The sequence below is a fragment of the Tupaia chinensis genome, unplaced genomic scaffold (genome assembly GCF_000334495.1).
Source record: "Tupaia chinensis unplaced genomic scaffold, TupChi_1.0 Scaffold138390_1, whole genome shotgun sequence".
Classification (NCBI taxonomy): domain Eukaryota; kingdom Metazoa; phylum Chordata; class Mammalia; order Scandentia; family Tupaiidae; genus Tupaia; species Tupaia belangeri.
In genome coordinates this window covers 689472-711551 of record NW_006198287.1, presented here as the reverse complement: position 1 = coordinate 711551, position 22080 = coordinate 689472, and the positions used below count along the sequence as shown (strand labels likewise).

The window sequence follows — 22080 nt, the reverse complement described above, 5'->3', positions numbered from 1 at the left end:
TGCAGCCATAATCCACCATAAAATAGAAGCTGTGCATCTGCGATCATACGTGAGCAGGACCAGAGGGCATATGCAAGCTGCATGAAGAAGTGGCCAGACCCACACAGCACCCACCAGGACTACACGACACCCCTCCTTCACTTCATACCCGTGACTGCACGAGGACTCTGTATGACCCACTGAAGGACAACAAAAAGGCCAACCTTGGCAGTTTATGGATATATAGTTCATTATGTGGTTGCAAGATGAAAAGGCATAGCAGCCGTCACTTGGGGGTGGCCAGGAAAGACAGTAGTAGAGTAGCTCATGCTCAACCAGTGTGGGATAAGTTGCTCAAATTTAGTTCATACGTGGACTCAAAGGCAGAGGCAAGTGGTTTGCTCCCTAAGGGCAGAAACGAAAGACTGCAAGAGCAAAAATAAGGAAATCTGAGTTATAGGCACATGGATACACACACGAGTGAGTATGTAATGCAAAGATCTTTTTTTGTTGTTTAAGGTTTTTTCTACAGGGCATGTACACTCTCTGGAGAGAGATAGAGAAACAGTGAGAGAGAAAGTGAGAAATCACTTCCCCACACACGCAAAGGGGAATGGCCATACCACAATCCTTTACCCAACCTCCTTCTGGGATTTTTGGCATGCACACACACACGCCCAGCATGATTTTCAAGTCACCAGGCCAGGGACTTGAATCGTAGTTGGCCATGTAGAAATCCAGCACTTCGCCACCTGCTGATGCCAAGTGCGACAATCTTGGCACCCACGAGAGGGCATCTACCATGAAAGGCACTAATCAATAAATTAAAGACAATGACTTGACCAATGGACCTCAGCCAGTCTCTTCCATTGGCTGTCCCAGCATTGGCATGAGGGACACAGGAACAAAGTGGCTACACAGGCCCAACAGCTTGGACTCCCACTCACCAAGTCTCATCTAGTCATGGCCACCACTAAATGCCCAACTTGCTAGTAACAGAGACTGTCACCATAGCCTTACATAGCAACATTTCTCAAGGACACCAACCAGCCTCGAGGTGGCCAGAAAGTATCACTGGGCCCCTTCCATGCTGAGATGGCCAGTGATATGTTCCCACAGTAATAGACATGTCTTTCTGAGATGGGTTTGAATTTCCAGTCTTCAGGGTCTCAGAGAGCTACTGCTTGGTGTGACATTGCTTCAGATCAGTGACAGCACAGAAGATGCAGCATCAGGCCCATGACCATCGCTTCCACCTCTTTCCTATAATGCACATTAGCCAGAAGCTGCCATCCTGCAAAAGCTTTGGAATGGCCCTGGGTTGCAGGGCCAATTTAGAGACAATACTCTGGGAGAGTGGTGCCATCCTTCAGGAAATGGATATGCATTGAATCAAAGATTCCAGAGATAACTGGTGTACCACGGCCCTCAAAAGAATCTACGTGGTTTGGGAAGCAAGGGCTAGAAACTGAACTGACCCCATTTTCTGTCACCCAATGACTCATCAGTGGGCTTTGTACTCCGTCTCTACAACTCTTGGTCCCATAGGGTTATCGGCCCTAGTCCGAGTACACTTCCATCAGGAAATAGAGCAAGAGTCCACTGAATTACATGCCACACTGAGTCAGTTAGGTGGCATGGTGATTGAGGCTGGATCCCATATGGCTGACTGCACAGTTCAAGACCCTCTGGGAAAAAAAAAAAAAAAAAAGACCCTTTGGCTTGGAAAATGTGAAGAGTGCATGTGCATATGCATGCCCAAAATCCCAAGAGGAGAATAGATAAGGGATTGATGCATGGCCATTCTCCCGGGAGTAATTCTCTCTCTCTCTCTCTCTCTCTCTCTCTCTCTCACTTTCTCTCTCTGTCTCTTCCCAAAGAAGGCACACGAGGAGACGGGATTGCGGCATGGCCATCCCCCCAGAAGGTGATTTCTCATTTTCTGTCTTTCAGTCTTTCGGTCTCTCGGACGAGCGCATGCACTCTATAGCAAAAATCTCTCAAAAAAAAAAAAAAAGAAAAGAAAAAAAAAGAAAACTGCTTTTGCCCATTTTCCTACTAGGTTGTTATATTTTTTCTTGCTAATTTGTTACAAATTTTAGATATTGTGAATACAGATTTTTTTTGGCCAATTAAATGTTTACAGGTATCGTTTCATGTCTGATTTGCTTTTTTTACTTTCATTTATGATGTCTATTGTCATACAGATGTCCTAATGTGGTTAAATGTCTCTGTCTTTTTCTTTATAATACATATATAAATATAAAATGATACAAATACAACTTTTCTGTCTTTTCCAAATGCCATAAAATATCCTTTTTACAACATGTGTTTTTGTATCTTACAGAAGAACTCTTTCCATATGTAAAACTTATAAAGATGGTATGCTATATTTTCAGAAGCTTTAAATTTTTGCCCTTCATTTTAGATTGCTAATCCATTTGGAAATAATTTTTTGCATAGGGTGTGAGTTGGGATTCAGGTTTTTTTCTATGTGATAATCAAATATCTCAAATAAATTATTAAATGTTCTTTTTTTTTCACTCATTTCTAATGTCACATCTCTGTCAACATCACTATGAGTAGCCCTCTTTCTACAGGCTCTCTTTTATATCATTTGTCTGTTCCTGCACCAAAACTACACTGTTTTTCATTAATTTATTCCACAAATATTTATTCAATGGCCACTCTAATACCTGGAAATGCTCTAATTACCTGGAATACATGGCTGAATAAAACAGATGCAATCCCACCCTCTTAAACTGCATATACTCTAGTAGGAAAAGACAAATAAGAAACACCAAAAACAATAAATGGGATAATGTAGTGATTTAGAAGGTAAAAAGAGCTATAAAAGAGAAGTAGACCAGGGTTAGAGAGAGAAAGAGTGCTGGGAGGACACAGTTTTAAATAAGGCATTCAGGGTAGGTTTCAAGGAGAAGGCGCATTCAAAGGAAGATTTGAAGGCAGTGAAGATATCCCATCCATTCAGAAATCCAAACAAAGGGCAGAAGAAATAGAACTAAAAAGGCAGTAAGAATGTGCTTTCTATTTTTCAAGGACTGGAAGAAGGCCAGTAGGGCTAGGCTGGCATGAACAAGAGGGAAGCAGTAGGACACAGAATGGGTAAGCAAGAATGTGAATGTGTAGGGCCTTATGGGATCGTAAACACTTGGAGTTTCATCTGAGTGAAATAAACAGCCCTTGTTGAGTTTGGAGCAGGAGAGGGTGTCCTCTCTCTGCCTGTCCTCTGCTGAGAATAGACTGGAGTGTCCCAAGCACAGAAGGAGGGAATGGTTAGGGAACTACAGTCACATTTCCAGGACAGAGATAATGTGGTTTAGACAGGTGGTAGCAAGGGAAGTCACGAGTCATGACCAGATTCTGAGTATAGTTTGAAAACAGGGTCAAAAGATTTCCTGACAGATTGGAAGCAGGATTTGAGAGACAAAGAGGGTTAAGGTTGACTCTAAGACTATTGGCTTGAGTGGGAACACTGGATGAAGCATAGCTGTAGAGATCAGAGGTTATAATCTATTTTTAATGAGTCGTAATATCTAGTAGAGTAAATCTTCTTACCATACACTTCAAAATGTTCTTTGCTATTCTTGACCCATTATTATTCCAAATTTAGTTTAATATCAGCTTGTCAAGTTCCATAAAATATCCTTTTAAGATGTGATAGACGGGTGAGCCACATAGCACAATAATTAATCACTGCATAGAGGAAGTCAAATTCCACACAGCTGATCAGTGTTCAAGTCCCAGCCCTGGTGGCTTGAGAAAACATGCCAGGCACACATGTGCATGCCTAGGATCCTGACAGGATAGAGAATTGAGGGAAAAACATTGTGATGTGAACAGGCACCGTTGGGGGGTTTTCTGTCTCTCCTTCCCCCTCTCTCTTTTTTTTCCCTCTCTCTCTCACATGCAGCTTACTCTAGGATTATAACAAAATGTTGACTAGAATTATATTAAATGTATAGATTATTTTGAAAATATTTTGTCATACTAATAATATTGAATCTTTCTGTCAGTGAACATAATATAGGTCTCCATTTATTCAGTTATTCTTGGATGTCCTTCAATACCTGTTTAATTTTCCCCATAAAGGTCTTATACATTTTTATTATAGTTCCATGTACCCTCTGGTTTGTGTTGCTGTTATAAATACAATTTTATCTACTGTACTTTTTTATTGCTTACTGTGGATATATAAAACACCATTGATTTTAGTATGTTTTCTATGTAGTCAGAAAATTTTGAGAATTCTCTTATTAGTTCTATTAGTTTGTCTTCAGGTTCTCTTTGATTTCTTATATAGAAAATCATGTTTTATTAAAATACAGAGAGACAGTCTTATATCTCCCTATCCAATTATTCTCCTTCCTTTATCTCATTTTATTACATTGGCTAGCCCTGCTATACAATGCTGAAGAACAGCGTGATGGAGGAAATCCTGTCTCATCCTAACATTAGTGAGGATACGCCAGTAAGTATGAGGTTTATTGTAGGTTATTGGAAGACACCCTTTCCCAAGTTGAAAAAGTTTCCTTCCATTTGTAGTTTGAAGAACGTTTTCTCATGCATAAGTTTCAAATATTAACAGTGCCTGTATTCTTTTGAGATGATCATATGGTCTCCCTCCTTTATTAACTTAAGGTAGTATATTATATTAATAGATTTTTCTGAACTATCCTTCAATAAATCTTACCTATTCATAATGCATTGAACATTTAATTACTTTTGCTATTTGAGTTCAAATTTTTCATTTATGTTCATGAGGAAGATTTATCATAATTTTATTTTCTCGTACTGTCCTTGGCCTGAATTGGTATCAAAGTTACCTTGGCCTCATAAAATGGATTGGCTAGCCTTCTTCTCCCCTACTCCATGTCATATTGTACTAGAAATAGAGTATTTGTTCCCTGACATTACAATAAAATTTTTTGAACCACCTGGACATTGTATCTTTGGGGAGGAAGAAAAGAGGGATTAGCAGAGGCTTTGTTACATTGTTTTTTATTTGTAATTTTCTACTTCTCTTCTGTTTTTAGAGGTTTTCATCACATGGGCCAGTCAGTAGTATGGTGGTTAAGGTGGCTGGATTTCACATGGCCAAATGCATGGTTCAAGTCCTGGGCCTGACGACCTAAAAATCATGCCAGGTGTGTGTGTGTGTGCATGCACAAAACTCAAGAGAAGAAAGGAGGCATTGCAGCATGGGCCCCCTGGGGATCAGTACTTCCTTGCTCTCTCTCTCTCTGTCTCATTCTCTGTCTCCTATAAGTACATGTTACCTATAACAAAAAAAGTAAATAAAAATTTAAAAGCCTAGAGGTTTTTAACGTAGAGCAAACCTTATGTTTCATGGATCCTCTTTATTATCTTTTCATTTTCTATTTATATTCTTTATTATTATCTTGCTTTTCAGTTTACTTTTAGTCTGTGCATTTCCTACCTTCTTGATATAAATTAGTTTACTTATTTTCAAGCATTTATTCTCAAGTGCTCTTCTTTTCTATATATGTAGTTAAGGCTGTACATTTACCTCTAAGATTTGCTTTAAGTACATCACATTGTTTCAATATGTAGAACTTTTTTTTAAGTTTATTTCCTCCATCAGTGAAAAGAGACAGAGAGAGATATAGGAACAGAGAGAGCCTCGAATAGGGTCTTGATGCCACTATTCTCCCCCAGCCTTCAGCCAGATCATGGTCAAGCACATGCCTAACATACTAACATCTCTGGACTTGAACCAGGAACCTTCTCATATGGGATTACCTTGCAATGCATCACATTTCACTAATACACTGCATCTAGGTCCTATATGTGTAATACTTTCACTCTCATATTTTTTTCTATATAAGTTCCATTTTATTTCTTTTGTATAAACCCATGGAGTACACATTTTTGTTATCAAACATATGACCTGTTTGTTATACTATCTTTTCATATTGATTTCCAATGTTACTATATTGTGTTAATGAGCATGGTTTCATTATTGTTTTTGAAATTTGTTGAGACATTTTCTAAGCTATAAGATGGCCAATTTGAAAAGTACAAAAGTTCTTTCTAGGAGTCAGCAGTTATTGTGGTAGTTAAGGTGCTGGTTCCCACATAGCTGACCAAGGTTTGAGTCTCAGACCTGGTGGTTTACTTTTTCACATTCCTTCTCTCTCTCTCTCTCTCTCTCTCTCTCTCTCTCTCTCTTTCTCTCTTTCTCTCTCACTATCTCTGTTGAGTACATGGGCCCTATAACAAATTATAATAATAATAAATAAAATTAAATAAATAATTCTTTAAAAAATGTTCTTTGGGGGCCAGCAGATGGTGGAGCTGTTACATCACTGGAGTCTCACATGGCCAACCGTGGTTTGAGTCCTGAAACTGGTGGCTTCAAAATCACTCCAGGCATGTGTGCGTGTGTGCCCAAGATCCCAGGAGAAGAATGGAGAAGAAGGGATAGAGGCATGGCCATCCCCTCTGGGTGTGTGTGTGTGTGTGTGTGATTTCTCACTTTCCCTCTCATTATCTCTGTCTCCCTCTCTCTCTCCAGTGAGCACACACACCCCAAGGCAAAAGCCTCTTAAAAACAAAAATAAATAAATAATTTTCTATATATTTCTTTGGAATAGTATTTCACAAGTATTCATAGATAAGCTTGCTGATTCATTATTTAAATTATCTATATCCACTTAATTTCCTAGACTGAGTTCTATGATTCTTAGAGATTTAATTCAAATTTCCTACTATTGTGAAGTTTCCAATTTCTCTGTCAGTTTTTGTTTTATATAGTCCTATATTAGCATATACAAATCTGTTATTGTTTTCTCTTCTTGGTATTATTCCTTTTGTTATTGCTTACTATCTACTTCTAATACTACTACTTTTAGTCTTAAAATTATTTTTTCTAATATCCCCATATTAACTTTATTCATATATATGTATGTGTCTGTGTGTGATTATACACACACATATATATAGTATATGCTTCCCCTTTTTTGTTTTTAACCTTTCCATATGTCTTTCTTCTTTTTATTTTATGATTTTTTAATTTACATTTAATTGTCATACATATCTATAGCACACAATATGGTTTTGTTTGTTTTGTTTGAAGTGATTTCTCAGAAACAGCATATAATCAGATTTTGGTTTTAGAAAATTTGATAATCTCTGCCTTTTATTAGTCATTTTAATATAGTTACTCTGATTATTTATATATTTGAACTTATTTCCACAACCTCACCTTGTTTTTTCTACTTATTATCCTCTTGCTTGGATTTTTTTTTTTTTTTTTTTTTTGGAGAGGTTTTTGCTATAGGGGCATGTGCTCACCAGACAGACAGACAGAGATAGAGAGACAGAAAGCGAGAAATCACCCCCCAGGGAGGATGGCCACGCTGCAATCCCTTCTCCTCCGTTCTCCTCTCCGGATCTTGGGGATGCACGCACATGCACTCAGTGTGAGTTTTAAGCCACTGGGTCGGGGACGCGAGCCATGGTCGACTACGTGGGAGTCCAGCAACATAACCATTACGCTAACTGGTGGTCCCTTGCTTGGATTTTTTTCCCTTCATTTTCTGTCTTCTATTAGTTTTTTCTTTTTCTCTTTGCTTGTTTTTGTTTGCTATAGGGCACATACATTCACCTGAGAGAGAAAGAGAGAGAAAGAGAGAGAAAGCAAGAAATCACCCTCCAGGGGGATGGCCATGCCACAATTCCTTCTCCTCTTTTCTCCTCTCAGGATTTTGGGCACATATGCACATGCACCTGGCATAATTTTCAAGCCACCAGGTTCAGTATTTGAACTACAAAGTGAGGCATGTGAGATCCAACTGCGCCACCTGCTGGTTTCTTTTATGTTCTAACTTTTCTATCTCTGCTGACTTGAAAGAAAAAAGAAATTTATTTGTTCTTTTAGGAGCTACCCTTACAATTTTTACATATATACAATATGGACCACATAGTGATATTTCGGTCAACAAGGGATCATGTAAGGAACAGCAGTCCCATAAGGAGCATATATGCTATACCATTTAGACTAGGTATACAGTAGGCTATACCAGTATATAGTAGGCTATACCATGTAGGTCCGTGTGAGTAAACTCTACTCTGTTTGCAAAACAATGAAATCACTTAAGGACACATTTCTCAGAACATGTCCCCATTGTTGAGTGTGTACTTTACTAACCAAGTCTAAAGCTATTTAGTATTTCTTTCCTTCTCCCAAATTCTTCTACTTATTATCCTCTTGCTTTGATTTTTTTTTTTTTTTTTTTTTGGAGAGGTTTTTGCTATAGGGTGCATGTGCTCACCAGACAGACAGACAGAGATAGAGAGACAGAAAGCGAGAAATCACCCCCCAGGGAGGATGGCCACGCTGCAATCCCTTCTCCTCCGTTCTCCTCTCCGGATCTTGGGGATGCACGCACATGCACTCAGTGTGAGTTTTAAGCCACTGGGTCCGGGACGCGAGCCATGGTCGACTACGTGGGAGTCCAGCAACATAACCATTACGCTAACTGGTGGTCCCTTGCTTGGATTTTTTTCCCTTCATTTTCTGTCTTCTATTAGTTTTTTCTTTTTCTCTTTGCTTGTTTTTGTTTGCTATAGGGCACATACATTCACCTGAGAGAGAAAGAGAGAGAAAGAGAGAGAAAGCAAGAAATCACCCTCCAGGGGGATGGCCATGCCACAATTCCTTCTCCTCTTTTCTCCTCTCAGGATTTTGGGCACATATGCACATGCACCTGGCATAATTTTCAAGCCACCAGGTTCAGTATTTGAACTACAAAGTGAGGCATGTGAGATCCAACTGCGCCACCTGCTGGTTTCTTTTATGTTCTAACTTTTCTATCTCTGCTGACTTGAAAGAAAAAAGAAATTTATTTGTTCTTTTAGGAGCTACCCTTACAATTTTTACATATATACAATATGGACCACATAGTGATATTTCGGTCAACAAGGGATCATGTAAGGAACAGCAGTCCCATAAGGAGCATATATGCTATACCATTTAGACTAGGTATACAGTAGGCTATACCAGTATATAGTAGGCTATACCATGTAGGTCCGTGTGAGTAAACTCTACTCTGTTTGCAAAACAATGAAATCACTTAAGGACACATTTCTCAGAACATGTCCCCATTGTTGAGTGTGTACTTTACTAACCAAGTCTAAAGCTATTTAGTATTTCTTTCCTTCTCCCAAATTCAAGGCCCCTCAGTTCTAGAAAATCCTTCAGTTCTAGAAAATCCTCAGCTATTATATTCTTAAATTGCTTCTCCACCATTCTTGCCATTCTACTTCTCTGGAACTCCTTTTACATGTCAATTGGGGTATTTTGATTTATCTTTGTCTTAATCGACTGATTGATTCCTCTTTTCTCTGCTATAGTTGCATCAGAACCACTCACTATAATTATACACTAAGTTTCTCATCAAATGGGTTCAATTTAAAAATTCCATTTATGGGATTATCAAAGCTAGGTTTTTCATTCTAAATTTTATAATTAGTACTTATTTCTATTTTCCCTACTTTCTGTCACAGCTTCTTGTTATTTCTTTCTTTTTAAGCATCCTAAATATATAGGTTTAAAATTTTTTTTCAGTTTGTCTCAAAAAATTAATTTCATGAGTGAGTTTATATTTCATGCATTAATATTGTTGACTTGTTTCTTAACACTGGTTTATATTCATGTGCTTTGGAACTTGTCTTTGCAGACTTGCTTTTAGCAGTTGCACACACACACTTGTGTTAACTTGGGCAAAAGGCAAGAAGCACTTTCAAGCAGTATCTGTATAAAGGCAGTCAGAGCTCCCAGGGTTAGTTGCTGCAACAAGAGACATGTGAACCCTAGAGGACCTGAATTGGAGCACAGGAGATGGCTTTTACAAAATCTATCTAAATTGCTTTTAGAGAACTTTTTTTTTTTTAAGAGAGATTTTTGTCATAGGGCTCATGTGCTTTCTGGAAAGACAGAGACAGAGAAATAGAAAATGAGAAATCACCCCATGGGGGGATGGCCACACCGCAATCCCTTCTCCTCCATTCTCCTTTAGAGAACATTTTATCCCATGGTTATACTGATGACAGTGGAATGAGGACTAGCCTTTGGAAGTCATTTTTCTGCTCATGAATTTACCACACAACCATGTGTACAACTGCTAAAATTAGTCTGCAAAGCCAAGTTCCAAAGCACATGACAATAAACCAGTCAATGAATTGCCCATCATTACTAGTACTTCCTTTCCCAGGAACTACTAAAAGGTGTCTACATTCTATAGAAATAAAGTTTTTAGTTAAGGGAAAAAATATTCCAACTTATATCATGATTTAAGCAGAATATATCAAAATTACAACTGTATCACTGTATTGGATTTACATTTTTGGCACAATTACTAAAAATCATTACTTGATAAGATTCCAAAAGTTCTACTGGACTTTTTTAAATTTAGAATTACCTTTAGAGTCTAGCATTTCCCATAAAAAAAAAATTTGTTATTTCTCATGAATACTTATTTTTATGGGACCTTTTATTTTTGTAGAAATCACTTTGTAAAGGACACAGCCATGTTCACAGTAATTTCCAGGGCCACCTGCACTACTAGGATCCTAGAAAGTTAAATAGATGCCAAGAATGACACAGCCACCCTACCTCTAAGATTGTACACTTCTCCCAACTCCTTAGAGCTTCCGACAGCTCAAGGTAAAACACTGCCTGTTTTAGCTTGCTGTAAAGTATACCCTTTACACATTCCTTCTTAAATTTTTAAAGCAGTCTTTTTTCTATGTAGTTCAAAGTACATGACATCTATTTGAAAATAGTTCTTAAATTGAGAAGCTTAACCCTCAACCATTCCCATAAGAAAACTGCAGAAAAACATACAGTTCCAATTCCCACTGGGGACTCCCTAACACCTAAAATGTAATGGGCCGGATGTGTGTCGGGGGTGTTCTCCACAAGTTCATAAAAATGCAGATTGTGAAAAAAACTATTCATGATTTCAAAACTGTTGTGCACCAAAAGAAATTCATACTTTAAATCTATTTTCCCATAAACTTCTTGTAGCTCCCTTATACATCTAAGATGAAATGGACAGCCAAGCCAGCATCTTCTTCTGATGTCTTCAGTTGTTTTCATTCTATCACCATTTCCTAGACCTCTAACAGGAAAGCTGGGAGTCTTTGTGTCTTCTCTTTTACTTGTTTCAACCTAAACAGTTTCTTCATCTCCCACATTCCCTCTCCTCTCCTCTCCCCAGCTGACAACAGCAACAGCCTTCTCACCTCAGCTTGCTCTCTCACCGCCAACTGTCATATTTCGTCCAGGCTCATATCCATCACACACACTTCAAACATGTCAATTTTCTTCTTTAAAACCGTGGACAGTTAATGTGCAATAACATTTTTGGTTTGGTTTTGTTTTTAGTTGCTACAGGGCACATGTGCTCACCAGGAACAGAGAGAGTGAGAAAGCACCTCCCAGGTCATGCTGCAATCCACTCCCTCCTCCGTTCTCCTCTCAGGATTTTGGGCACACATGTACATATGCTGGGCATCTGGGTCTGGGACTCAAACCACAAATGTGGCCATATGGATCCAGACGTCCCAACCACCACATCACTGAAAAGGAGTAATACTTTTGATTCTACAATTTCACTTCCAATAAATTATTCCAAGGAAATATATTTAACAGCAAGTGTTGATCTCTTAGAAATCTTTCTAATGGCATATTTATAATAATAATAATAATAAATTTGAAACAACCTAAATACTCAGTAGTAGAGAAAGTATTTAATAAATAAATGATGGTCCACCCATAATATGGAGTATAGTACTATGCATCCATTTTTCTAAAATTATTAAACTGTTAAAAAATAGTCAAACTAAAATACTCATTAAAAAAGCAGGATACAAAAGAGTATGCATTTTTTCACATTAGACTTAATGTATATAAAAGGGATCTTCAAAAACCCATGAAATATGTGTATTATGAAGAAACTATACATAGATTTTAAAATTTTTCCACCAAAATAAACTTGCACTTTAATTATATTTTTCCATGAACCTTCTGAAGTACCCTTGGTATGTTAAAAAATAATCTCAAGAGGAATAAAACAAAATGTTAGCAGTTATTATTTCTGATGAGACTTACAGGCGGTTTTTATTTTTTTCTTTATACTCTTCGGTATTTTCCAAATTTCTACAAGAAACGTGCATTCTAACTGTCATAATCAAAGGAAGTTTATGAAAAATGTTTTTATATAGATTGATCAGTGGTCTGGAAGGAAATACAAGAAAATGTTAAAATAATAGTTGCTTCTGGTTGTTCACTCTTGTGTTAATAGATACTGTATTTTCCAAATTTTCTCTAATGAGCATGTGTCAATTTTTTTTAAGGTTTTTTCCACAGTGTGCATGCACTCACTGGAGATAGACAGAGAAAAACAGTGAGAGGGAAAGTGAGAAATCACCCTCCAGCAAGAATGGCCATGCTGCAAAACTTTTCTCCTCCTGCGATTTTAGACAAGCATGTATGTGTGCCTGGGATGATTTTCAAGCCACCAGGTACAGGACTTGAACCACAGTCGGCCATGTGGGAGTCCAGCACCTTAACCACCATGCCTCCTGCTGGCCACCGCATATGTCACTTTCATAAACAAAAAATAATTAAGGTAGTTGTTATAGTGCTAATATCCACACCGTATTCTCGGCTGAACTGGATCTCTGTCCACAACCATCACAACCACTCACACTTTACCCTGCATCCTCCATCCCCACCTCCACCTGTGGCAGCCCTGCCCATCACCCAGAATAATTTCAGACATCCCTTTCTCCCTTAGGTCCTTCCAGAATGCCAGTTAGATACAAACTTCTCTTCCTAGAATCCCAAAGTATGTCTGTCACATACATTTCAAATATGTCATTTTTCTTCCTTAAAACCACAATTACAGTTAATATACAAGGATCTTAACTTCCTCTTAACTCAGGCATTTATATAGTCTACCCTATGAAGAGATTATTAGGTTCTTTGTAACCCCATCTCTACACAGTCAGATCCAAACAGAGAAACTGCTTCCATGGAGTTTGTCTTCTGTCACCCTGCATAAGACCTTGCTTATATGATCCTGGGGAAGGAGTGGAAGAAGTGGGGAAGTGGGGAAGAAGTTCATCCTGTTGGAATGAACTAGAATTCTATGAAAATTTAAAGTCCATCTTCATCATGGAATGAAGAAATTCCTAGAAATCATAATGCCAGTTTATAGAAAGATAGCCCTTCCTTTGAGGCTTCAAAAACGCAAACCCACGGGGCAGATGTGGGTGCAGAGGTAAAAACACATCACTGCATGGCTGGCCTGCACGGGAAAGTTCTAGGTTCATGTTGGAGACCTCCCTGAGTATACCGGGCAGGCAAGTGCCTACGATCTAGGGCAACCGAAACCGGGGGGTATACCATAGCACCAAGACCCAGTGCAAGGTGTTGTGATCTCTGTCTCTCTCACTTATGAAATAAATAAACAACTTAAAAAGAGGATACAGGGCTGGCTCCTTGGGTCAACAGTAACATGCTGCTCAAGAAAAGCTAGAGTCCTTGTGGTGACCGTGATTTGAATCCTCGGCCCAGTCGGCCTAAAACACACCAGCCATGCATGCAAGTACCAAGATCCAATTGGCTGGAGGACTGGAGGCAGAAGATCACACCATGATCAGGCCCTGTGAAGGTGCTTCTCTCTCTCTCTCTCTCTCTCTCTCACACACACACACACACACACACACACACAGTTTACAAGCTCTACCATGAATCAATAAGGAAACATTTTAAAGTGGAATCTCAAGATAGAACATAGAATCTCAAGATAGAACATAGAAAAGAAAATACTTCTCATTTCACCTCTCCCTTTCCTCTTCCTAGTTCCTGGATGACTACAGAAACAGATTCAGAAGCATCACATGTGGTAGATTTCGATCAAATTTATGTGCTGAAACACTGCCTGCATGTCCCCAGGCAAGCTCCCTCTACTCTCTAAGCCTTACTTTACTCATCTACAAACTAGGGATAGAAATTTTATTCAGAGTCATTGAAGGGATTTCATGGAGAACACATAGAGTGTCAAGCATACAATAGGCATTCGATAAATATTAGTTTCCATTCTCTTCTCTCATTTTCCCTGCCTGTGTCACCTACACCCTCCCAGCAAACACATACATGCCTTCGGAACTCTCAGTTTAGCCAAGTTCAGAGCTGCTTCTCTGATCACCCTTGATTTCTGAGATGTCACAATGTCCTGTGGGAGAGCCTCACAGCTGTCCCTCTCAGCCCACAAATAAAACAGACTGAGTTGTGGCCTCATGGCAGCCTCTCTGGATTCTGCCTACTGAATTCTCTGAGTCAGCTCCTCCTCTTGACTGAATAACTCTTGGTTACCACCCAACTCCTATGTCCTTTCTTTAATGGAGACATCTGAACCCTTTGCATTTTAAAAGCTTAGTATTTCTTCACAGATCTGCCTTCTCATTGCCTCCTGCCCAATGTCACCAGCTAAATCTTTGTCACCTTAATCCTGCAAAGAACGCTAGTCTCAGCAAGGGCACCGTGAGTTGTGTGCCTTTGGGTCATGCACTAGGATGTTTGAAACCTAAACTTGTCATCTTAAAAACGAGTAGAATTAAATTATTTCTAACATTCAACTTGGTCGCTTAATGATCTGATGGCTCTATGGAGTGAGTCAGGTTGAATGACTTTTTCTCTTTTCTTCTCAATTGTGATTTTATAATTGTGGTCAGTGATAAAAATCATTTCTTTTCCTCCAAACAGTGAGTAACTTGGTATCCTTTTCCTTATATTTCAGGAAGAGAAAGAGAGTTAAGGGAAAGGAATAAAGGAGTTTATACTTATCAGATGACTACTGTGAGCCACACATTGCACTAGTTCTTTACACACGTGGATTCCCTGACAGCCATACAAGGATGACATTATTGGCCCTGTTTTCAGGATGAGAACACACAGATTCAGAGAGGTTAGATCACTTGCCCAAAGACATAGATCCAGGCAGCCCCAGGATTCCAATTCATGCCTGCCTGGAACTTCAATCCGAAGCAGGGTGTTGACACCATGATCATCCTCCAGCTTTAGCCAGACCCAGATCTTGGGCACATGCACCTGGCATACACAGAGAGGTCTTAGGATACAAACTTGGGAACTTCTTCTGCAGGTCAGTCTAGTAAAATATTGCATTTTATACCTGCACCACTGCCCAATCCCCCAGACCAGACTTTAAAGGATGGTGCTATATGTATATATGTATATACATAATTCATTATAAAGAATTAAATGGTGCTTGATAAATAAAATGCAGGTCATGTGGATCTCAGGAAGAGAGCATGATTTGGAATTGCATTTTCTGTAATAGGATTTTACTGGGATAAATAAAGTATTTACTAAGTCAATAGCACATGTCAGTCCCTTTCTAAGGTGTTTCTTTTCATGGCACAATGTCCTCTTAAAAAGCATCCAGGAGGAACACCCAGATGAGAGCTCTGAACAGGGCAACAAACTGACACCCAAATTCAGCCGTAAGTGGACATGAGTGGGCCCTTAATTAGAAGGCAGAGATGGGGACTGTTCCAAGTTAAACTCTAGGTAGGCAACTCAGTAGATTTGAGACAAGAGATGGCCAGGCCCTTGTCACAGACACTGACTGTGATGAAGGGCAAGTCACCGATGGTTAGCCATCCAGCAAAGCAAGAGGCAGGCGAAGGGAGAGTTGAATGCAGATTTCAGCTCTAAAATGCTTAGGACTTGCTCCTAATGGAGATGAACATGTGGTTAAAAAGTAAATGTTTCCACTTTGTCTTCTGTGCTAACTTTACTTTTTTACAAACCTCCATTATGTAAAATAATCCAACAAGATAACTTCCTTATCACTTCTCTTGCTTAAAAACTACAATATTTAAAATGCCTCTGCTAATGAAACCATACAGCTATTATGACCTGATTGCTATTTTCAGTATTTGATGACGATTAATTACCTTCTGCCCACATCAATTTCTAGTACTGATTTAATTTGATTCCTTATTCTTTTCAGTCTCTTCCTAAATTTAAAATATGCCCACATATGCACATATGCACTCCATATACTGTGATTAAGGCAGCTCCAGGCCTTAGCCACATTGCTGTATGTCAGCTTTTGCCACACACATTGCTGTATGTCAGCCTTAACCCTGGGGATAATCTCTAAAGAGCACTGGGTCTTTACACCAACAAGATTCAAGGCACCTTACCTCTCATTTGGTTTCAATGCCCTGCTAATATTCAAAACTCCTTTCACATCACAGTAAACATTGTCTAGTCAAAGCTCGAATTACCCTCTACCCCTTAAAAGAGCCCCGTCCTCTCTTTCCTGCAGATCCAATGACAGCTAAAAAGATATCCTGACATTGAATCAAGACCCTGGAATGATCCTGCCTTTCCTCTAATCCTTTTCCTTGAGGTCACAAAAGACAAATTTAGCTGTCCTTCCTCATGACAACCTGTCAACCCTCTGACCATTTGAAGACAGCTCTGGTAACTATTATACATGGACCTTTCCTTCTCCAGGCTGAATATCAGTTCCTTCATCTGCTCCTCATTCTTCATATTTTTGTGTCTTCTCATTCTCTGCCCTCCTCAGAATGTGTCCCAGTGTGTCTGTATCCCTTAAAGATGGTGAAGCTACAACTGCTCCTTGGGAATGGACCAATGGGGCTGTGATTCCCTTAACAGAATTACCACTGTGGGGGGCCAGGTGGCCATGGTTTGGCGGTAAACACAATCCTTTGTGAGGCAATCCCACACGAGAAGGTTGCTGGTTGGAATCCAGAGAACTCCTCAAGTAAGCCAGGTAAGTGAATGTCCATAATCTGGGGCTAGCTGAGGCTGGGGGTAGACAGCTACATCAACACTCTGTTGAGAGTGCTGTCCCTCTCTATCTCTGTCTTTCTTACTCTTGAAAGAAAGAAATAAAAATAAATTTCAAAAAAAATTTCACTGTACATGGAAGCCTAGGCTTCTCAGAACTAGCTTAATGGACATAGCAAGCGAGTGGTTGCTAGTTGGATTGGAAGATAATGGAGCGCTAAATTGCCAGTAACCTCTCAATTCAAGCGAAAAGTTGTGTGACTTTAACAGGGCCTGCCAAATACCTTCAACAGCTTCCCTGGGGCAAACAAAAAATAGCCTTAAGAAAAAAAAAAAAAAAACAGTATCTATTGTTTAATAGTATCTTTTGAATATTTGCTTATTCCCAGATGTGTCCCCTCATGGACACTGCCTTCTCTAAGCTACTTACAATTTGAGTTTCCCTTCTAGAGTGGGTAGGAGATGCATAACATTTTAGGGAACAAATGAAATCAATCACAGGGGCCTTGCTCAAAAGACCTTATCACACCCAAAGGTCCAACCCTGAGATTCTATGAAAGGATTAAGTTTTCACTTTACATCTTTACAAAACAAGTCCCAACGCATGAATTTCAGAGATATATGCAAACTACACACTTAGCTTTATATTTTATAAAATTGGGTTTATTTTGCTTCTTCCCTTAGCCGTAGGATGGAGTCCTTTATACTTGGGTTTACTACTAAGTTATGGCCCTCTTAGAGTTTCAAGGAAAAGTCTAAAGATTTTACAAGTCTCTGTAACTTAGCAGGACTTGAATTCCAACTGTCGCTCAGAGCCAAGTAGCTGCTAAAATCTGAAGGTTTCTGCTAGAAGACTGAGACTTTCTGCAGGTTTCTCACTCTGCACATGCACAGATAAAGAATTAGCCATAAATCTGAAGGAAAATTTGTACGGAGATTTTAGGGTTCTTCCCTCTATAGCTCTATTCTTCCTTTAAGAATGTTTCTCATTGGGACCAGCAGTTAGCATAATGGCTATGTTGCTGGACTCCCATGTAGTCGCCCGCGGTTTGAGTCCCGGACCCAGTGGCTTAAACTCATGCCGGGCACATGTGCGTGTGTGCCCAAGATCCCAAGAGGAGAATGGAAGAGAAGGGATTGCAGAGTGGCCATCCACCCTGGGGGGTGATTTCTCACTTTCTGTCTCTCTCTCTCTGTCTTTCTGGCGAGCACATGTGCCCTATAGCAAAAAACTCTCAAAATAAAGAATGTTTCTCATTGATTTTTTTAAATTATTTTATTTAACTTTATTTATTCATTCATTTATTTATTTCAATTTGACCAGAGAGGGACAAAGAGAGAGAGAGAGCAAGCTGCCAGGTTCGGGACTTGAGCCATAGCCAGCCATGTGGGAGTCCAACACCCTTAACTACCAAGCCACCTGCCAGCCCCAATCTCATTGATTTCTTTCTAGCTACTCTAGCAGCCCCCAGATTCAATTTCTATCTCTTCAGCCTAATAAAATAGTCACATTCTATTTGCAATACTTTTTTTATAAGCAACTATGAACTGGGAAGTGCCCTCGAGGAACAAACTGTTAATATGATGCTTACCAACTTCCCTCCCCTCTCTCCAGGATTATGTTCTCCTAGGTTCTGCCCGGAGAGCAACATTCAGCTACTTTCCAGCCCCTACATATAACAGGAAAAAAAAATGTTTTAATATTTTGTCCAGAGGTAAAATTACTATCAGCTGGAGATTCAGAAACCTATTCAATCTGGAACTCAGCCGAGTGGGTTAAAATCCAAATATGACTAATAACAAATACCTAATATTCTATTCCAACTGCCTGTAGTGGTGGAAGAGTTAAATATATATATATATGCAAATGCTGATTATCATTTCACAGATAAATTTTTATCTTATTTTAAGCCCAGACTTCATATTTTAAGTCATATCACAACATTTCATTGACCTGTGCTCCATTCTATACTTTGAGTATACCAGAAGTACATTTGAAGTACTTCTGAACTGTTCAATGTAAGAGATCCGGTGCACTCATTCAATATGACTCTAAGTAGGTTAGTTCAGTCTGAAAATGCTTAAACGGGGCCTGCCAAATCCCTTAAAAGGCTTCCCTGGGGCAAAAAAAAAATAGCCTTAAGAAAAAAAAAAAAAAACAGTATCTATTGTTTAATAGTATCTTTTGAATATTTGCTTATTCCCAGATGTGTCCCCTCATGGACACTGCCTTCTCTAAGCTACTTACAATTTGAGTTTCCCTTCTAGAGTGGGTAGGAGATGCATAACATTTTAGGGAACAAATGAAATCAATCACAGGGGCCTTGCTCAAAAGACCTTATCACACCCAAAGGTCCAACCCTGAGATTCTATGAAAGGATTAAGTTTTCACTTTACATCTTTACAAAACAAGTCCCAACGCATGAATTTCAGAGATATATGCAAACTACACACTTAGCTTTATATTTTATAAAATTGGGTTTATTTTGCTTCTTCCCTTAGCCGTAGGATGGAGTCCTTTATACTTGGGTTTACTACTAAGTTATGGCCCTCTTAGAGTTTCAAGGAAAAGTCTAAAGATTTTACAAGTCTCTGTAACTTAGCAGGACTTGAATTCCAACTGTCGCTCAGAGCCAAGTAGCTGCTAAAATCTGAAGGTTTCTGCTAGAAGACTGAGACTTTCTGCAGGTTTCTCACTCTGCACATGCACAGATAAAGAATTAGCCATAAATCTGAAGGAAAATTTGTACGGAGATTTTAGGGTTCTTCCCTCTATAGCTCTATTCTTCCTTTAAGAATGTTTCTCATTGGGACCAGCAGTTAGCATAATGGCTATGTTGCTGGACTCCCATGTAGTCGCCCGCGGTTTGAGTCCCGGACCCAGTGGCTTAAACTCATGCCGGGCACATGTGCGTGTGTGCCCAAGATCCCAAGAGGAGAATGGAAGAGAAGGGATTGCAGAGTGGCCATCCACCCTGGGGGGTGATTTCTCACTTTCTGTCTCTCTCTCTCTGTCTTTCTGGCGAGCACATGTGCCCTATAGCAAAAAACTCTCAAAATAAAGAATGTTTCTCATTGATTTTTTTAAATTATTTTATTTAACTTTATTTATTCATTCATTTATTTATTTCAATTTGACCAGAGAGGGACAAAGAGAGAGAGAGAGCAAGATGCCAGGTTCGGGACTTGAGCCATAGCCAGCCATGTGGGAGTCCAACACCCTTAACTACCAAGCCACCTGCCAGCCCCAATCTCATTGATTTCTTTCTAGCTACTCTAGCAGCCCCCAGATTCAATTTCTATCTCTTCAGCCTAATAAGATAGTCACATTCTATTTGCAATACTTTTTTTATAAGCAACTATGAACTGGGAAGTGCCCTCGAGGAACAAACTGTTAATATGATGCTTACCAACTTCCCTCCCCTCTCTCCAGGATTATGTTCTCCTAGGTTCTGCCCGGAGAGCAACATTCAGCTACTTTCCAGCCCCTACATATAACAGGAAAAAAAAATGTTTTAATATTTTGTCCAGAGGTAAAATTACTATCAGCTGGAGATTCAGAAACCTATTCAATCTGGAACTCAGCCGAGTGGGTTAAAATCCAAATATGACTAATAACAAATACCTAATATTCTATTCCAACTGCCTGTAGTGGTGGAAGAGTTAAATATATATATATATGCAAATGCTGATTATCATTTCACAGATAAATTTTTATCTTATTTTAAGCCCAGACTTCATATTTTAAGTCATATCACAACATTTCATTGACCTGTGCTCCATTCTATACTTTGAGTATACCAGAAGTACATTTGAAGTACTTCTGAACTGTTCAATGTAAGAGATCCGGTGCACTCATTCAATATGACTCTAAGTAGGTTAGTTCAGTCTGAAAATGCAAGTAATCTTGATCAATATAGAGCAATAATAATACCTAAATACTCTAAATACTAATGCATCATTTTTATTTATTTTTAATTGACATAAAATTGTACATACTTATTGTGTACAACAGGATGTTTTGATATACATTATAGAATTATTAAAGAAAGTTAATTACCATGTCCATCACCTCATATATTTTTTTGTGCTGAGAACATTTAAAATCTACCCTGAGCAAGTTTCAGGTATACAATATTATTAACTCAAATCACCACACTGTAAAGTAGATCTCCAGAATGTATTTCTCACATCTAACTGTAACGTTATATCCTTTGAAAATAATCTTCCCATCTCCTTTTCCCCCATCTCCGGGTAAACCACCATTCTACTCTCTGCTTCTGCAAATTTGATTTTTTAGATTATACATGTAAGTGAGATCACACAGTACTTGTCTTTCTCTGTGCCTAGCTTACTTCATTTAGCATAATGTCCTCCAGGTACATCCTGTTGTAGGAAAAGTTTTCCTTCGTTTTTATGTTGAATGATATTCCATTGTGTATGTATAACACATTTTCTTTATCCATTCACCCACTGATAGATATTTAGGTTTATTCAATGTCTTAGCTATTGTGAAAGTACTACAATCAACATGTGCTAATATTGCTTCTAAATAATTATTTCGTTTCTTTTGCATATTACCCAGAAGTAGAATTGCTGGATTGTATAGTAGTTCTATTTTTAATCTCTTGAGGAACTTCCACACTGTTTTTCATAATGGCTAAACTTTATAATTTCACCCACAGTGGGAATCTTCACCAACTCTCATGATGGTTTGACTTTTTGGTAATAGCCAAGCTAACAGGTCATCATTTCAATTGCCATTTAAAATCTTAAAACAGAGGGCCAGAAAACTTTCTAAACCTATGATGACATAGCACTTGAGAAAGGTCCGTAGGCATAGTTAAAATTGTTTTTTTGATTTTTGTTTGTTTGTTTTTGTTAAATTAATGGCAGTGTGAGTTCAAGTCACAAGCTTTAGACTAGAAAGTAACAATATCTCAAATGGTATTCCTACTATTTCTCTCATCATCAAAAACATCCTAACACAGGGTATTTGCTTGGAAATGCATCCCTTATTTTTGTATGTGGGAAAGCAGAACCATACACCAAATCCATGCCACTGAGCCTTTTCTATCTTGTGGTCACCCTGTACATCTCGACGGCAAGTCTATTACAGTGAGGTCTGGCCAAAGGACATACTCACCAATCACAAGTCACTTAGCCAAGAGAAAAGAATGCTAGGAAGTGGTTGCCAG

The 22080-nt window shown here is 38.8% G+C and overlaps 1 protein-coding gene and 1 long non-coding RNA gene across 2 annotated transcripts in view; both read right to left on the bottom strand.

Moving 5' to 3' along the window:
• MSRA (methionine sulfoxide reductase A) overlaps window positions 1–22080 on the bottom strand; it is a 434018-nt gene that overhangs the window by 214405 nt on the left and 197533 nt on the right. The window lies entirely within an intron of this gene.
• Window positions 20292–22080, bottom strand: part of LOC114004511 (uncharacterized) — a 162044-nt gene continuing 160255 nt past the window's right edge. Inside the window, exon 4 of the long non-coding RNA XR_003546640.1 lies at window positions 20292–20370. This is a non-coding gene — a long non-coding RNA (uncharacterized LOC114004511). The remainder of the gene's footprint in view (window positions 20371–22080) is intronic.